This window comes from Rattus norvegicus, chromosome 16 (genome assembly GCF_036323735.1).
Source record: "Rattus norvegicus strain BN/NHsdMcwi chromosome 16, GRCr8, whole genome shotgun sequence".
NCBI lineage: Eukaryota > Metazoa > Chordata > Mammalia > Rodentia > Muridae > Rattus > Rattus norvegicus.
In genome coordinates this window covers 14,888,006-14,906,549 of record NC_086034.1, presented here as the reverse complement: position 1 = coordinate 14,906,549, position 18,544 = coordinate 14,888,006, and the positions used below count along the sequence as shown (strand labels likewise).

At 36.0% G+C, this 18,544-nt stretch overlaps 1 protein-coding gene and 1 long non-coding RNA gene across 10 annotated transcripts in view; both read left to right on the top strand.

Moving 5' to 3' along the window:
* Positions 1-18,544, top strand: part of Nrg3 (neuregulin 3) — a 1,117,568-nt gene that overhangs the window by 467,558 nt on the left and 631,466 nt on the right. The gene's annotated exons all lie outside the window — the stretch shown is intronic.
* Positions 5,916-18,544, top strand: part of LOC134482459 (uncharacterized) — a 38,799-nt gene continuing 26,170 nt past the window's right edge. The window contains exon 1 of the long non-coding RNA XR_010058571.1: positions 5,916-18,428. This is a non-coding gene — a long non-coding RNA (uncharacterized LOC134482459). The remainder of the gene's footprint in view (positions 18,429-18,544) is intronic.

Genomic DNA, 18,544 nt, shown 5'->3' with positions numbered 1-18,544 from the left:
TTTAACAAGTAGATGAACCATGTATCTGTATGGGGTTTCAATGCAAGTGCACATTCACAGATACAAGTTCTGGGATGGCACCCGAAATACTGCAATTTTAAGGTTCTAGGTGATGCCTACTTTGTCTTGAATGAAGGCCTACTGTCTATAGTGGGACTGTGAAGGACTGTACCTTTGTACTGAGCACACAATGGGATCATGGTCCCATGCAGAAGTCTGAGTATTTATTCTATTGTCATATATCCGAAGCTGAATAATTATTCTCAAATGATCCTTTCTGTGCCCTCTCATCAAACTGTCCACGTGTTTTTTGGAAGACCTCTCTTATCTCTCCTGGTTAACTTGTTAGTTCACGTACCTGCCAGTAAATACCTGTTAGTATCTGCTGCAAGGATTCATCTCATGGCTTTCTCCTTTGTAGTAGCTTCCCAACCATTGTTCCCTGCACAACGTTGTAACTGAATATACTATGGCTTTGGGCAGGTTTTACAAGTCAGTGGAGAGGATTCTTGGTGACATTCAAAGCCATGGATGCAGTACTTGCTAAAGAATGGCAGTAGTTATGCTGTCCAATTGTCTGTCTCATCCAGGTTGACACATCTAGTGCAATGGAATATGTGCATGCATATAGTTAGCATATCATTTTAAAAGTTGGGAAGTTCTGACATGTAAACCAAACAACACATTAAACAATGTTTGCAGAAGACAGGGAGGGCTTTTCAAAAGTACAATATTGATATATAAACATCTATGCAAAGTTAGACTTTCTGCTTCTGTCCTCTGTGATATTTGGTATTATATTTCATCTGCATGGGCCTTAATTTCTTTGTTGTGTAATGGTGGTGGAATTGGGGGGGGATGCCTTCTAAAGGCCACTTCAGATTAACTGTCAAAAAAACCGAGTGAGCCTGTGTTGATAACAACCAGGAGCTGGCTCTTTTCCTAGCCAAAAGTAGAGGTATGTCAGGGGGAAAGGGCTGGTTATGGAAAGTAAACATTTGCCCAGTGGCTCAAGTTAAGCAATATGTGACTATCTCAGAGAAGCTTACAAAATGGAGACATCTGCCTCCTCACCACCCCTTCCATGCCCCATCCTTCCCACACTGCCACAGCCATGTGCATAGCCAAAAGGCATGAAATAGACAGTCCTGACAGTTTTTCTGTAGGTTCATATCTGGAATCCCTCTCCTCAGGTGGCTGAGCAGGGAGACCGTGAGTTTGAAGTCATCCTAGGCTATCAAAGGAGACTTTCTTATCAAACCTGTGAACAAAACACAGGTTCAAATTCTTCCTCAACAGATTAGGGTGGGGCTACAATTTTACACCTCCAGTCAATCTCTAGCATGCCATGGGGTATTAGGAAACATGGGATTGGCTTTGGCTAGCCATGCAGTCAAACCGAGCTCCTCAGTATCAATTGTACTGATACATTAAGATGTTGGTGCTGAAACTCAGCAAACCTTTCAGACCTCGGCAAGGTGTCTCAGCTGCCCAGGTGATGCCAGTAGGCAGCTAAGGGAGAGATGCGGCTCTGCACTGCTGAAACAGTACTTGCTGTTTTCATCTGTACTTGCTGACCAAGTCTCCTCATTTATAAGCATATGATGTAATATTAGTGTAACTCAATGCAAGAACTTTCCAGTCCCTTCTACCTTACCAGCAAAGAAAATGGATTATGTGTGGAAATGCTGCTGTTGTCTGCCAGCATCTTTCAGCCTGCTTACAAAGTCTGAGCATTCCAGTTTTGTTTCCTCATAGTCCTGACTGACTTTGTGTTCTGCCCCTGTGCCCTGTGGGCACATTTCTAGATTGCTATAGGTGACTCTGTGATGGTCACTTTCTAATTATCAGCGTGATCACTATCTTTATGTTTAGCAGGGAGTCAACAGCTACCACTTTGATGGATTTCTAGTTGCCTCCCTCTTCCTTTTCCTTTCATTTTTTCTACTTCTATCCAGATTCTTGTGCACATGGACTGAATGCTCACTTTCTGTCAAGACTACGGGAGCTCCAGTGAAATTCATACATAAGTTGAAACCTTCTCACGTGGCGTGTCTTTAGATTTGGAACCTGAAAATTAAGTTGCTTGGCTCAAGGACGAGGCTTTTCATTGCACACTATTTTGCAGACATTGGCTCAACTTCTATTGGCTAATTTGAATAATGTAAGCTTTTGTAGTCGTCTTGTCTTTAATGAACCTTTTATATCTTTTATATGATCACCATGCAAATGTATACGTTATTATTTTCTTTATCTGAAATACTTTCCAGAGCACTGGGAAGACAGTGAGCTGCCAGATAAGGAAACACCATTTTCATTGCATGCATATTTTATAAGTTTTCACCATCTGATGCGGCTGGTTTATTCACTGTGTAGGAGACACAGCAAGAAGCCTCGTGGCAAAGGTGGTTTCATCTAATAAATGCTCTAGCTTTGCACATGTGAAACAAGCATGCACATATAGTACTGCATAATTAGGGTAAGAAACCTGAGACAGTGAGATGGGCTGAAACGGAGCGTGTGCTCGTGTGTGCCTGCTGCTGCCAACAGCGTCCGGCAGACACTGCGGGATGCCAAAATTAGAGGAAGCTTGAGGCAGTTTATTAAGGAGCTTAAATTCTTCTGAGAGGAGAGAGATCAAGAATCCAAGCCATGACGTCCAATTCAAAATGAAGGGTGCTTCTCTAGGGAGAATGGCCTGATTGATATCCAGTATCCAGGGCAAGAAGGAGTCAAGGAGCACAGTGAGCTCACAATAAAAGACACCAGTTTAAATCTACAGCCTGAGAACATGCTGCTAGGCATACGGTCTGCCCTGGCTTCTCTGTGTCCAGCATATGTGGGTTAGGGAGACCTATAACCCCATAGAGCAGACAGGCTAACTCTAACCTATTTATCTGCAGAAAGCGAAGATTTCCACAAATAAAGCATTTCTGGCTGGTTTGCTGATTTTTTTTTTTTTTTTTTAAAGGCTACCACTTTGCTCAATGCTGCCACCTTGTGACAGAGACTATAGTAGCAACACTTCTGGCAGAAGTTGACCATCACCTCTTTCTCAGGCATTTGACCTGCACAGTGAAAAGAATTAAGTTTTGGACAAATAGTGAAAAGAAAATTTTGAACGTTCAGTCCCTAATGGCAACTTGGAGCCTGGTATCTCAAATTATTTATAAGATTGTTTTGTTTGGTTTTCTTTTATTCTTCCAAAAGACCTATGTAATTTGAGGGAGAGAAAAAAAAAAAAAAAAAGAACTGTAGCATCAGCCTAGGTGTTTGCTGCCTCCCCTCCTCCAACACCGGCCTGCAGAGCTATGAAGAGTAAACATTCAGATGTGTGTAGCATTCTAAGAGACCACCCTGAAAACCATCTGTAAGAAATACACGTTGGACATGTCCTGTGTGACCTGAGTCAGAGTGCGCTGCGCGCTCTGGCTACTGTGTTGTAACCCACGAAAAGAGAAACGTGGCGTTCAGTCATGCTGCGCTCCAGCCGAGTCACTCAGACCATGAGATCATACCCTGGGGATTAGGCAAGAGCCACAGACGGGGAATCGGGGGAACATGTATGAGCAGTGATTAAAAGCTGGGTAGTGGTTTCCCCATCTGTACCTTTCCCAGCCCAAAAATATGGCTGACCTCTAAAGTGTCCTCCCACAGATGCCTTTATCAGAGACATGGGATGAAGCCTGGATAGGAAGGGTATTTTCAGGGGGTGAGGATGAAGTTAGTATATGAGGAGCACAGATTTTGAAGTGTCAGTTGTGCTAGCTATTTTCCCTTTGGACAGAAGACGGTTTAGAGATGTGGGGCAGTGGCTTGAACGTAGTAGTGTAAGGCTGTAGTTGTACATTATGATGATGTTTGACTTTGAATTGCAACATAATCTGGGCCACAACAATGAAGCCAGTGAACAGGAAGCCATAAGTGGTAATGTCAAAACAGATAGCCATGTAGGGTAAAATCCTAAAAGTGATGTTTACAGAAAAGAAAAAAAATAAATGTAGGGAGATTTACGCGAAGGAACAGCCTAAAGCAAAATGAAAATAAAATACAGGAGAAAAGTCAAAATCACAATCAAAATCTTAAAAATCCATTTGTTGACCATTATTTATAGTTTTTTTATTTTATTAACTTGAGTATTTCTTATATACATTTCAAGTCTTAAAATCTTCAATATGAACTTCTGTGAAATCCTACTTGGCTGTGTTAGCCACAGCTTGCTTATTTCTCCTCAGTTCTTTAATAGACTATTTATGCGACTGGTTTGCTCAGTCTCTGGTACGGAGCCTCTTCCCATGATCTCCCTTGTCTTTTTAAATTGCTAGGTAGTATTTTAAGCATAGCACATTTTAAACATTTTCTTTTAAACAAAATCAGCTTAGATTATTTCCTTTTTGGGCTACCTCTAAAATATATAGATTTTTACTCATGGGAATTAACTAGTAAGAAATTATATTAAATTTCATTTGACTATTATTTATGGACATTATATAATGCTGTGCCACCAAACATAGAGTGCTGGATATAAGGTGTTAGTGTAAACCATAATGTAAAAGGCTTATTTAAAGAAAGAATAATTATCGTTAATCACAGCAACAAATAAGACAACATCACTTCATATGCCAATGATCATAGGAGTAATTTCCTAGTTCTCATGCTTAAAGGAGGGATCTACTGGCAATCAATGACTGATGAGAGATGGAGACTCAGTCTTATCCAGGGATGAGTATCCTGACAGGTCATCCAATTTGAGTGTGTGTGTGTGTGTGTGTGTGTGTGTGTGTGTGTGTGTGTTACCTTTTTGGGCCATTTCTAAGAATCATTAGAAAAAATAAGATCATGAAGTTTAGAAAGTGAAAAACACAAGGGTCGGAAGGGGGAAAGGAGGTGTAGAAATAATGGAAATATAATAATTATGTGTTAAATTCACAAAGTATTGACTTAGCAAATCCTTCAAAGGGAAAGTAGAATAAAATAAGAATTATGTGTTTAGAAAGGATCTCAGTGCGACCTTAGTAAGAATCCTCTGAGTGGTATGGTACAGCAAGATGACAGATAGTAGTTAGACAAGTTAATTCAGACATTGAGTAGATATTAGATCATGCAGAAATGAGTGTAGAGCGATGTGATATAATATTCTTACTTACCTATTAGACTGGAAATAATAAAAGGCTAAAGGAACACTAGTTGAAGTGCATATTGGTGTAGCCATTCTGGATGAATTTGGCAATCCCTTGTCATACTGGGTATATCCTGCAATCAATCAACCCCTATCCTATTTACATATTTTATTTAATATTCTATTTACGTATAAATAAACATAGACAATATTATTTCTAGGAGGCGAATCTATAAAAACTCCAATAGAAATCTCTCTAAGGTACATTAGTGATAAAATGCCAAACAGGTTTTGTAAAATAAGACACTTGCCAACTATGATACATACACAGGTAATAAAACAGACAGGTTTTGGCATCCCAGTATTTTACAAGAAAATTCAAACTTGTAAGAAGTCACACCATGATTATTATCTAGCGGCACCAAGAGACAGACAAACAGCAAACCATAAAGACTAAAATGACAGCAGAGGAGCAGCCTTACCATTACCACAAAAGGGATGACCATGCTCTAGTGTCTTGTGGAAAGAGAGGATGCCATTGCTTAAGATATCATATAGGCATTCAGCATGTTTCATTTTCAACACAGCAGTTCACATGAATGATTGGTATGGTGGTGGTAGTAATGCCTATGATGTTGGTGATGATGATGGTGATGATGATGATGATGATGATGATGATGATGATGATGGTGGTGGTGGTGGTGTGGTGGTGGTGGTGGTGGTGGTGGTGGTGGTGGTGGTGTGGTGGTGGTGGTGGTGGTGGTGGTGGTGGTGGTGGTGGTGGTGGTGGTGGTGGTGGTGATGATGATCCTGAAATCTTTTCTCCCAGAGTAAGATCTACTACTGTGCAGGGGACTTTGAGCACAAACATGGATGTGAGACAAATATGGATGACCATCTGCTTAGTCATGTATATCTCTTGCCTTCTATTTAGACCTAAACTTTTTGATTGCATCCAGAAGATGAACTTACATTGTCCTTGAACCTTTCTATCTTTCTTTCCAATATGACCACAATGAACAAATTTCCTTTTTTCTTCTCTACGCTATGATATTTGACTTTTTAAACTGACTGTGAAGGGCAGGTGGCCTTACTTGCTTCGTTGGCATGCAACCTATGACCTAATACAGTAATGGTAATAAGGGGTCATGACCCCTACGATTTAGTTGTATTAGTGTTTGTGTCTGAGTCTTATAATCTTGGGTAGAAACATTTCTTTAATATTTAACTTTCTCATCCTCGAATGTGCTATTACTGTGCCTGTACAAAAATGTGTGCTAAAATTATGTGTCAGTTTGTAAATTCCCCAATTCATGACTTGTGATTCACTATTTTATACTGTAATTTGCTATTGTTTGTTTCTTATACAATGACTCTGATATTCATATTTTGTAATGAGAGTTCAGAAATAAATGTTCTACTTTTATAGCTATATACTTGTATAGGTCTGTTAGATTAAATGTATGTTTCTGTAATCATGCAATATGAGAATCGCTGATCCTTTATTTTTCATACCTGTATACTTTTGTGTGGTATGCACTTTCTCATGCTACCATACTAATCCAGGAGTCTAAGCCCATGTAAATATGGAGCAGGCTTCATTTTGCCAGACTGTGAAGACTTTATATGTAGATGCTCATGTAGCCTTATTAGGCATGGATGAAATGATGTTCCTGTTATTTTTATCCAAACCCATCTAACAGGATGTCTTGTTATGATTATGTGGCACATTAAATTGAAAACTTTGCCTCTACAGAAAATTTCTTGTATCTATGGGATAAACTTAATCCTATTGCCTAATTGTAGCCACTAATAATGTACTTAAGGTTTTAATTTAATATCCATTAGTGAAATTGTCCTGGCTTAATTTTTTTTATTAAACCCTTATTACATTAGTACTCGCTTGGTTTTCATGTTACAGAGTTCTTTCTTGTAGGTCTTGATTTAGTTCACAAGTTTCCAAGAGACTCATGTAACAATTCTGCCAAGATCGCAAGTGTTTTAAATGAGCTAGCTAACAAATGTATCTAACATGCTCTTAACAGTAGGACATTTTGTCCAAAGTCTGTCCGTCTGCTGGGACTGGTAGGAAAATGCCCAGATGCCTGTCTTTGTTGTCATTTCTCTTTCCTATAACCTAGGACAGTGTTGTATGTCTAGGTGATATTTTCATAGAATCTAAGTTTGTATATTGTATTTTGTACTATGATCAATTTTATTATTTTCATTGGGTGACTGGGTTGACCAGGATATTATCTATCTTTCTTTCCATCCATTTGTCTCCTCATAAACTTTAAAATTATTTTTATTTTTTTGAAAAAAATTATTAATGACGGACCCAATTATTTGCAGTAATTTTGGTAAATTCAGCCACACATTTCTTTTTACTTACTGCGTATTTTTGGTAATGGCAATTAGATTATATTAATATTATCATCAATATTATTAAGAACCAGGAGAAAATTATCCAGGCCAGAAAAGATTTCAACACTAGTTTCTCTACTTATTTATGTACTGGTTTATTAACTGCTCTGCTTACCATTTTCTGCTCTTTAACAATGTATGATAGGAAGGCTTTGAACATTTTAAATCTCGTTCTAAATTTCTTCCTGATTACAAGCATAAAATACTTTGTTAAGAAAATGTATGTTCTAGAAAATACTAGGTGGCAGTACTATGATTGGACACTAAATCTGAGGAAGGCAATAAGTTAAATAATAATAATAATAATTTTCTTTTATTGGAAAAAATAAACTTTTCTCCAATAATATATATTGATTATGATTTCTCCTCCCTCCTCTCCTCCTAGTCTTGGCCTGCATACCCTCCCAAATATATCTATTCCCTTTCTGACTCTCATAAGAATTATTAAAAAAAAGACTTCTATGTGATAAAATAGGATAGGATAGGACAGGACAGGACAGGACAGGACAGGACAGGACAGGACAGAACAGAACAGGACAGAACAGAACAGAACAGAACAGAACAGAACAGAACAGAACAGAACAGAACAGAATAGAATAGAATAGAATAGAATAGGTATATAAGAAAACAAAAACTAATGCATTAGAATTGGAGGAGACAAACAAACATAAAGAAAAGATCCCAAGAGAAGACACAACAGTTAGAGTTGCAATAGTTGCACACATACTTAGAAACGCCATAGAATCACTAAGCTGGAAGCTATGATAGCTATTTGTAGGATCCAGTACAGACCTTTAAACCCTGTGTATACAATCTCAGGTTCTGTGATTTCATATGATCTTTGATCAAGTTGATTTAGAGGGCTTTGTTTCCTTGGTGTCCCAGATCCTCTTCCACTTTTTCTGCCTCTGTTTCCACATGGTTACTGGAACCCTGGAGGGAGAGATATGAAAGAGACATTCCACTTAGGAATGGGTGTTCCCAGGTTTCATATTCAGTCTCTCATTCAAAGGTCTCATTCCCTGCATATTGTCTGACTGTTTATCTCTACATTTATTTCTATAAGCAAGAAGGAAGCTTTTCTGAAATGACTGAGCAAGGAACTGATCTATGATAATAGCAGCATGATTTTTGTTTGTTTAGCTTTTTTTGGAAGAGTAGTATTTGGTTTTACCCTATGTGCCTTGGATATCTACTCAGGTCCTTTGTCACCCAAGCAGTGTTGGGTATGGGTTCTTCCTCATGGAGTGGTCCTTAAGTCAAATCAGCCATTAATTTGTTGTTCTCTCAAGATTTGTCCTACATTGTCCTAGCATATATTGCAAGCAGGATACTATTAAAGATCAAAGGTCTTGTGGCTGTTTTAATGTTAACATTTCGATTTTGTTAGTGTTCAGAGTACCTTTCTGTACCAAGGACGCTAGTGTATATGGGTGAAGGCTCTATATAGGGACCAGCATGACTTCTCTATTTCAACGAGTTGTGTAGGTATTGTCCTCAGCAAAAGGGCCTTGTTGTCAGTTTCTGGAGAGAAACCTATCATCTTGGTAACATCCTGAATTGTTTGAGAATTCCCATGGGACTGCTTTGCCAAATAGTCAATTAAATGTAAACCAATTTTAGAAATGGAAGCTTCATTTGGTGACAAGAGATAGCTAGCCAGTGTAGATTCTTGTTCCTCATTTGGTGATTTTATTTATGTTACCTTCACATATGTATATATATTTAAAAGCTTTGATTGTATTAGCTTTCCATAGTACTTTTCAATATCAACTGTCTCATACATATTCTCTCTTACATCCCTCTCTTCCCTTGCCCACCACACTTGATCCTTGTGTTTTAGCACCTCCTTTCAACAATAACTATTTTATTTCCTTATACTAACAAGAACTTTACTTTGTATACTACCTTGTCACTTAACCTCTGTAGGGTTATCATTGAAATATATATATATATATATATGTACATATAAATGGAACACTTTTCTAGTTTCATGACTTCATTTCTTGACAGCTGAATTGATCTATTGTGTAAATATATCATTTTTTCTTTATGAAAAATATATCATATTTTTCTATATGTCATTTATTCTTCTCTTCATGGACATGTAGGCTGTTTCCAGTTTCTGACTACTTTGACTTAAGCACCAATAAATATGGCTGAGCAGATCTCTGTGGTAGAATTAAGTGACTTTGGTGTATAGACCCAAGAGTGGGAATAATAGCTGTATCTTGGAGAAGATTGTTCCTCTTCTTCATGAGGAATCACCACACTGATTTCCATAGAGGCTGTAGTTCACATTTCCATCAACAATGGATCAGTTGTTCCACTGATCCATGTCTTTGTCATCATGAGCTTGTTTTATTGATGTTATCCATTCTGATCGGTATAAATAAAATATCAAAGTAATTTTGATTTTCATTTTCTGTTGGCTAAGGATGTTGAACATTTACTTAAGTGTTTCTCAGCCATTTGAGCTTTTTGTGTGAGAACTTTCTGTTTATATCTGTATCCCATTTGTAATTTGATTATTTGTTTTCTTGATATATATATATATATAATTTTTTTAAATTATATATTTTGGATATTTCTCCTCTATCAGATGTGTACTTGGGAACAATCTTTTCTCATTCTGTAGGGAGTTACTTTTGATGAGTGATGGTGTCCTTTGCTGTGTAGAAGCTTCTAGATTTTATGTAGAAGCTTCACATTTATTAATTGTGGATCTTAGTGTCTTTAACAACAATGTTCTAATCAGAAAGTTTTTTCCTGTGCCAATGTAGTCAAAGCTATTTCCCACTTGCTTTTCTGTCAGGTCTAATGTATCTGGTTTTAAGTTGAGTTTATTGATCCATATTGACTAGAGTTTTATGCAGAATGATAAGGACAGATCTATTTATATTCTTTTACATACAACCATTCAGTTTGTTAAACCAGCATCATTTGTTAAAGACATCGTAATTTTTTTAGGTTTATTTCTGGCTTATTTATCAAAAATCAGGTGTTCATAGTTGCGTGAATTCTTGTCTAGGTCTTCAATTCTATTGCATTGATCAAGCACATTTCTTTTTGTTTTAATACAACACTATATACCATGATTATACCCATTGTTCATACTGTCTTTTTAATGTATCTTATAAATTAATTTTGGGAATTTTAAACATATGTGCAACTCATTTTTACTATATTTATTCCTTATTCTGACCCCTATCTCCTCCTATATATCCACATCAATCCCTGCTAATTGCAACTCCTATTCATTAATAATTGAGTCCAGGTTGTGCTATGAATCTCCATATAATTATATGGAGAGGGATCTTCGAATTGTGTTAAATGTGTAAGGTCCACAGACTTAAACTCCCTTGACTCTGCCTCTATTATAATTGCCTTTTTAATAAGATGTTCTGTGTTTCTAACTTCTTCCTGTTTGTTGAAGAGGATAGAAAACATGAAAAGAAGAATATGCTTAAATGTATCTCAATAATTTCTCACTGTAATTAAAGATATAATATGAAAACAAGAAGATTATATTTATCTTCTCATATAAGAATTTTGATTTGAGTATAGATGTTTTACCATAGTTAAAAAATAGTACATTTCCCCAAAAGTTTTACAACAAAGCCAATGCAACAACTGTAATATATCAAACATAAAATCTACTTATTAGAACATTGAAATATATCATACGTTTATGATCATTTAGCTTTTTCTTCATTTAAATATATTAAATTGCCTTAGTACTTAGTTCACCACTAATTTTCTGTGCATTTCAATAAAACCTTTGACATATCAACTTTGAATACAATTTAGTCACTACACACTACCATCATTTTGTCATATTTATATTTATACTCACAATTTTAATATCTATATTTTATGCAAGTACTTATGACCAATGTGCTAAATTCATAGTTCTCTAGAGAAAAAGATACATAATATAGCTATATAGGATATATTGTTATATAAAATGCTAATCTGTAAAAGTTATATAGACATGAATGACATTCAGTGGCAATTTAGAGACATGGAGAACCTGTCAAAGAAAAGGGCCATCTCCAGAGCTGAAGTTGTACTGGGGGCTTAACAACTGAGCCTCTGGAGAGTCCCTGATAAGTTACAGAATTTACAAATTTCCTTGAAGTAAATATTCTATCACAAGGGCCATACTCCAGCCAGGGAACAATAGAACTCAGGCACAATAGAAAAAAGCCTCAACCTAGCAGTGTAAAGGAAGAAACCATCCCATTGTTCCTAGAATCAGGTTTTTATTGATCTCTTAGAGAATCTTTGAGCAAGTATACAATTGAGTAGACTTACTGAACAGCTAGGAGTTCCTGGCACTCAGTTTGGGAAGGCTAAGCCGGTTCCATGACAGACTTCAAATGGGCAGGTAAGGACACTAGGCCTAAATCTCTGTTTCTAAGAACTGGGCAATTACAGGTAAGTCAAGGCTTCAGATGCTGCCCTGTCACCTGGCATTAGGAAAGGACAATGGGTCAACAGCAGTTTCCAGACTTCCTCAGCTACTTCCTCAGCAAGTTTCCAGATCTCCCCATACAAGTTTCCAGTCCCCATACTCCAGTAATGGAATGTCCATAGAGATGGGCCCAACAGATTAACATAGAGGTCATCTACCCTGGAATTTCATAATATGCTTTAAATAGGGCTTGCAAACTACTTGGTCATCTCTCTATCTTGGTAATGGGAGATCCAAGCATGCTGGACTTCTGAAGAATAAAACACTCTTTGTGGGGTGGGGGGACATAAAAAACAAAACCAAAAAGAAGCGAAATCAACAACAAAGCCATCCCAGCAGCAGGTAGTGCTGGCGCACAGTGTAAGTTGCTGTGATTTCATGAACAATTAATATTATGAATTTTCTTGCAAAATGTTCAACAATACAGGCTTATTACATGTATTCTCCAAATGAGAATTATAAACTTGTAAAAGATGCAGATAGAAGGAAACAAGACAAAGGAAGTGGGGTAAAGGAACAGAAGGGAGGAAAGACGAAGGGCAAAATATAAATGTCCAAAGAAACACTTAGGAAGTTGTACTTACGATTCTCAGTCACAGAAATAGGATATTGCAATCAGAAGGTTTCCTTCCCAAATTCCTTAATAAGTAAATTTGATATGTGTCAAGAAATATCAGCAAAATTTGTTTCAAAAAAGGGAAAAATTTACAAAACTTTCTGCACAAAGCATTGATTTCCAGTATACATTATTACACTGTTTGTTTATACTATTACTCAGCCCTTTGTGTTTAGAATGGGGTTAATAAGGGAGTATGTTTTACTGTTCTGATTATGTAGATGGAGAGGAGAAGCTTCCATTACTAACTCTTGTAAGCACAGCAGCTTTGGTGATGCAGTCCTTAGGCACAAAGGCTTAATGTCCTTAGAATCAGTATCATTCTTTTCTGCATGGTTCCTTAATAATAAACATTTTATGCAAAAAGATAAACGGTAAATTTTGCTATAAAATGCATGGTTTTAGTGGGATGGTAGATTTTTACTTGTGTGCTTTGCTAAAATCATAAACGATTGAAAGCTGAGCAAAAAAAAAATGCAAAATTTAGCTGAGGATTCATGATGACTTCATATATTCCCAACAGAAGGTAAACCGGTAACATCTGTACCCATGGAGTCATTCTCAAGTCTCCTCTCTTCTGACAGTATTTCTTGAATGCTATGTGAGAATTCTTTTTGATCTAATGTGTGCCAAAGGATTGCTAAATATTGAATATTGGGCCAGGCCAGCACTCAGGAGGCTGAAGCAGGTAGATCACTGGAAGTTTCGGGCTGGCTTGTTTTTTATAGAGAATTCCTGGACAGACAGAGCTATGTATAGAAACCCTGTCTCTCACAACCAATATTTGTGTATGTGTCTGTGTCTGTGTCTGTGTTTGTGTATGTGTGTATATATGAATATTTATATATATATATATATATATATATAAATGGGCATGTATACACAATCTCAAATGTCACACAAGGTGTTACTGACTTGGCTTTAAAATATTTTCATTATTTTCCTTCATATTCTTAAAGTTCTATTATAAATCTATTATATTATATATCACCATTAATTACTTTTTTCTGTGACAGAAACAAAACCCACAAAACCACCATAGGTTCAAAATATGCTACAAAATTTCAGCATGGAGAATGGAAAGTGGGTACAAATTATTTTGCTTGGCCAATATACTATTTGCAATTGCCACATGCTTAGAAAAAGAAAATCAGTTTTATTCTAGGGAAGGCTCTAGGTCAAGTAGTATTTGGCCAATGCAAAATGGACTTCATAGCTTTTGTTTGTTTTGTTTTGTTTTGTTTTGTGTGTGTGGTTTTTTTTTTGTTTTTTATCATACATTCTTTATCTCAACCTCCTCATTCTGCCAATATCTACTTAGTTTTAAGTAGATCACACACATCTGCATTGGCTGTCATTCCTATCTTCATGTACTCATAAAGTGCACGTGTCAAGGTGACTGCTTGGCATTGCTATATCGTAGGTGTGGGTCTATGCCATATACAATAGCTCTGCTTTTCATGGCGATGTGTAAGGTGATATGTAAGGGAAATGAACTGACCATGATAAATTAGGAAACAAAAATCTGACCTCTTCTGAAGATTTTCAGCATGTAAATCTAAACAAATTCAACATTTTAAATGTGATAAACCATTACATTTGTATATGAATTAGCTTTTCCTGAAAAATCAATCATGAAAAAGTTACTTATTAAAAATAATAATTCTTATAAGAGTATTATACTAAATAATTTTTATTATTGAAATACATTAACTGTGCATGTCATAAGATAAAGAGTAGAAACAATGTGGAATAATTAAATCAGAACAAATACATTTTCATTTCCTGGGAATTCATTTTTCTGTGTTGGGGAAATTCTAACTCACTTTATGAAATGCCCAATGAATAATTAGGAACTGTATTCACCTTGGTTTCCTGTAGAAGATTGGAAAACTTTCCCCTTTGTCCTTGGGACCCACCATCTAACCTTTGTGCTTTCTGAACATGTATCAGTCATGGACCTATGATTCGCTGAACAGCAGCTGTCATGACTGCCTATTTTCCCACCATTTTTCTTTCTGAAAAACTTCTCATGAAAAAAATCCATAAATGAATAAAGTATTTGATAATTGCTATGATGTTAATAGAAAGCCAGAGTTGTATGCTGTTTCCTAAGGAGACTGCCTTAGCATACTTCACATAGAATAGAGTCCAGCCCTTTTAAAGTGAGATGCTGCACTGCACACCAAGCATGAAGAATTGGCCCATATGTTAATGAATAAGAAGATGTACATGTAGGTATGCGTAGTATGAATTGCTCCATTATGGACCTTGGAATTTATAATGGTCCCTGTCTCATGACTCAGTTATTCCAGTTCAAGTATAAGATTTTTTAATTATCATTATGTATATTTTCTATGTATGTGGGGGTGATATTATAGAACATCTGCTAAAGAGAAAGGAATGTGTTTGGCATATTCGAAATACTATATATAACACTGTGAGAAAATGGGGCATTGGATGCTTCTAAAGAAGAAAAAATGTGACTGTAAGGCAGGTAGTTTGCCATATGCTTCCAAAGTTAATAATATTGAGTTAAAAGACATACAGGAATTATTTTAGAGGTCTGATCTTTCTCTAAGACAGATGTGAACTCTGTGCCAGGTGCATTTGAAGTATGCTAACTTTAAATATGTGGAAAAACTGACAGAAATCATTATGGTTTTTGAGAACTTAATCCATAATCCCATCTAAGAGAATCTAAAAACGACACTGCTGGAAATGTATGTATGGGATTTTAAACATCTTCAGGTGTCATTTTAACATCTTTCTACCATCCTAGTCAGGTGTTGACTACGGCTGAGTGCATGTATCTGGAGATGTCACTGGGTGATCTGCAGAACTATGTTGCTTGGTAGAGCATGTAAAATTAAATACTGTAGAGACTCACGTTTATCAGCCAAATCCCTGGATCTAAGAAGACCTTAAGGTTATTCTTGGAAGACAGACATGCTCGCAACTACACCACCTAAGAAAATTCTGGATCTTTAGATATGAGAAAACGTCTTCTCAACTGACTAATATATCACAAGTCTTCTTACTAGCTTTCTTGTATATTTATTCCCTTAAATACACAAGCAGAGCACTGCAAACCACTTAAAAGGTAGTAAATTAGTCTTCATGCTACTCAGTTCTATAAGTGACAATTTGTGAATAGAAATCAGAATTCACTAATTTTTCTGTGTTTTTCTGTGCTGATAAAAGAAAAAAAAGGTGCTATTATAAGTTCAAAGAAATGTGTTAGGGTAGTTTCAGATGACTAAGCTCATAGTTTGTATTGTGTTATGATGGGGTTCTGTGTGAATATTTATTACCAGAAAGTGAGTGTGGCATAGATATTTAGCCATTAAGAAGTCTCACTTTCTTTCCATTCTCATTGCTTTGATATAGTCATATTAACCCTGTTCAAAATAATTTTTGTATCCAATATATATTATTTGCATATTTTCAGTGATGAAGAAAAAAGGAGATATTAATAGCGACTTTTAGAATGGCAACCTACTAGGATAGGCTATATGTTGACTAATAAATACTATATGTTAATGTGATGAAAACATCTTTGAATATAATATTACAGGTAATATCTAGTATGTAGATTCATGACTATACATATATATGTACAATGGATAATTTATTAATGTAAATTTTGATAAACATTTATTTAAAATATTGAAATGTTATACAAATTGTAAATGTAACTAGAGTCTGATTTTTATTAAGTCAATGACATCAAAACCTGACATTTTTCAACTGTGAAAACAGTTTATTAGGAATGTTACTTATCTAATTAGTCATTTACCATATGTTGGCTTCCTTACATCCAAATAAATAAACATGTGTTTGTTTGTTTGTTTTGAACTTTATACATGCAAGTGTTTTGCATGCATGTATGTGTGTGGACCACATGCATGCCTAGGGCACAGAGAGGTCATAAAGGGATGTCAGGTTCCCTAGAACTAGATTTACTAATGTTTGTGAACCATCTCTTGGGTACTGGGAGTTGAACCCACATCCTCTGCAAGACCCTCTGTTTCTAGCCCCAGAGACATGGTTTTGTTGAATCTCTACAGCAAATAGTGCAAATCACTTAACTATACAGATGTTGACAATTCTAGCCATAACAAGAATTTTCTGTAATACTGACCTCATTGTACTGTTATTGGAAAGAAGAAATAAGGGTACCTGAGAAGATGTGCTTTCACAGTATTGTTTTGAACTTTCATCAGCATTTCTTCCTATGAAGCTAGAACATATTTTTTCAGGCACTTACACGTCCACTCTCATAATGTTCTCTGTGAGATTTTGATATATTTTTGATGGTATTTCTCAGATGAAATTGGTTGCATTGTGGGTAGTATGGCCCGAGGCTGATGGGTTTTCTCTGTGTCAATGATTAGGTTGAATAAGCTGGTTGACACTTATATCTTACTTGAGTTGTACTCAGTTATATGATTTGTTTCAAAAGTTTGAAGTTTGTAAAGTAAGATTGATGAAAATCTCTTGCCCAAAGGAGTACTCTCAGAGTAAAAATTTAAATAAAATTATAAGTAGAGTCATATTCTTCAAAAGACACTTTAAGCAGAATGCTTTATAAACAGAGGGCTCAACTTATACATCTGATTTGAGCAAGTCATTCCTAGTATATAATTTTGTATGAGGAATAAGGCAACACATTTCCCAGTCTCCATGCCATTTAAAATTTTTGTAATTTAAACATGGATTTGAGATGCCTAATTACAGCTTTCATGATATAGCGGTCTGCTCTCCCCAGAGTTTAGGAGAAATAAGTAGAACATTTCCCTATTGATAAGCAGGTTATAGTTAGGTGTCTAAGAATATAAGTATTATATATGTATACAGACACATTCACACACACACACACACACACACACACACACACACACACATATATATATATATATATATATATATATATATATATATATATATATAAAACAATTTATACAAAAAAAGAGACCATGAAGTTGAATAAGAGCAAGGAGGGATATGATGGAGAATTTAAAAGAATAAAAGGGAAGGCAGAGAATTATTTAATCATATTATAATCTAAATACCATAAATAATTTCTAAAATAGGACTAATGGCATAGATCAGTGTTAGAGTACTGCTCATCTTACATGAGACACTATGGAAAATCCCCAACCATTTCAAAAACACAAACTTAAAAGTAAAAGAAGAGTCTGTCTTTGTCTCTATAGGTGACAATTGGCAACTGAACAATTTTGCCTTAAAGTTATAGTTGGGCAATTGGAAAAATACAGGCATAAAATGTCTATGCCAAGAGGAAGGTTGAAAATTATCCTGGACACCCATATGGACAGAGTGATGGTGGAAACAGGGGTATACAATTGAAGTCAGGGAGGTAGAATGAGGTTGAGTGTGATAGGTGTTGGGGACCCCAGGTTAAGGATTATTGATGAACATTTGAAAAGCGGAATGATAAGTATTATGCATGTATAAGAAATCTTAAAACAAAATTATTGTTGATGAAGGGATACATGATCATAAATGCTTTCTCTTCCAAAGTACTTTAACTGAGCTAAGCATAATGGATGTATGGCTTATTTGCTCCTTGCTAGGATTTGCTGATCTATCACATCTATGGATCAAACTGAAGAAAGCTCCCTTTGAAATGCCTTGATTAAGGATGAGCTTATGTTTTGTGAAATTTTCCTGGAAGGCTTCTTTGTCTAACAAATAGGAATCATTTTATACCATGCGTTTGTCCAGTAGTATTCAAGATAGGAATGACACAAGACAAGATTATCTGGGTAAGTGGAACCTGGAAACTCTTTGAAAGCAAATGACTCTTTGAGCCCCTCCGATAACAGTAAAGAATCATAGGAACTATTTAGGCCATGCAATGGCCATGGAGCTGTAGGTCACA